Below are 978 nucleotides of genomic sequence, written 5' to 3' on the forward strand. Positions count from 1 at the left end.
CCGCATTATAGCCGCGGTTTCTTCCCCCTGCACATCCCGCGGAGGGCGGTTGCTGGCAGCGCATCCATTATTAAAGATCACATTTCGTTGCAATTTGGGGCTGATTGGCGGGAAATCTTATGCCGAAATTATTATGAAACACGTCTGTTACGAAAAATGTCTTCAATCGTTTATTAAAGTGCTTTGTGTCGCTGGTGGATCGCTGCGGAGTTAAACGGTGCAGTCTGTGAGTGGAGCTCCGGGGCTCGGCCGGTGGCAGTGATGAGGAAGCAGCGGAGGGATCTCTCTTCCCTCATCGCCAACTGTCAAAATAAAAGAGCGAACCGCGCAATAAAACGGCGCCAACCGGGTTCGGCGGTGAAACGTTGCGGGATTCGGTTACTCACCGAGCTTTCGGCGGGAGCACAGCGGCGTAAACGTTAATATTTTACCGGTGGAGACGGTCACAATAAACAGGAAGCAGCGGACGTGGACACAAAGCATTGTGGGAAAGGATTAAATGGTTGCAAAGAACGGAAGTACGGCGGATTGTCCTTCAAAATAAAAACAGTAAAATATAACAGAGGGAAAAAAAATCATAAAATATAGTGGAGCAAAATAAATACAAGATAAACAATGAATACAATGAAGCAAAATTAATATAAAATAAAGGAAAAAGAAAGAAAAATCTAAAATATAATACTATAAAAACAATATGAAGCCATAATATAGTAATGATAATAACGGCTGTAAATCCTGCAATAAAAAGAGTTGGTAAAATGTCTGAAATCTTTCTCTCATTGTATTTGGTCAGAAACACGTTGAACTGTAGAATCTGCACAGTAACTGTACACAGTCAGTATCTGAATTTCCCTCGGGATAGATAAAGTATATCATACACAATGTTACAGGGAAGGGCTTTTATTTTGGAAGGAAGAAAGAAGTAGATTTGTCCTGATTGTATTGAGCTTTACAGACTGTCTCTCTGTCTGTCTGTCT

The sequence above is a fragment of the Morone saxatilis genome, unplaced genomic scaffold (genome assembly GCF_004916995.1).
Source record: "Morone saxatilis isolate NCDOM2014 unplaced genomic scaffold, NCSU_SB_2.0 Contig19, whole genome shotgun sequence".
In the NCBI taxonomy this organism is placed as follows: Eukaryota; Metazoa; Chordata; class Actinopteri; family Moronidae; genus Morone; species Morone saxatilis.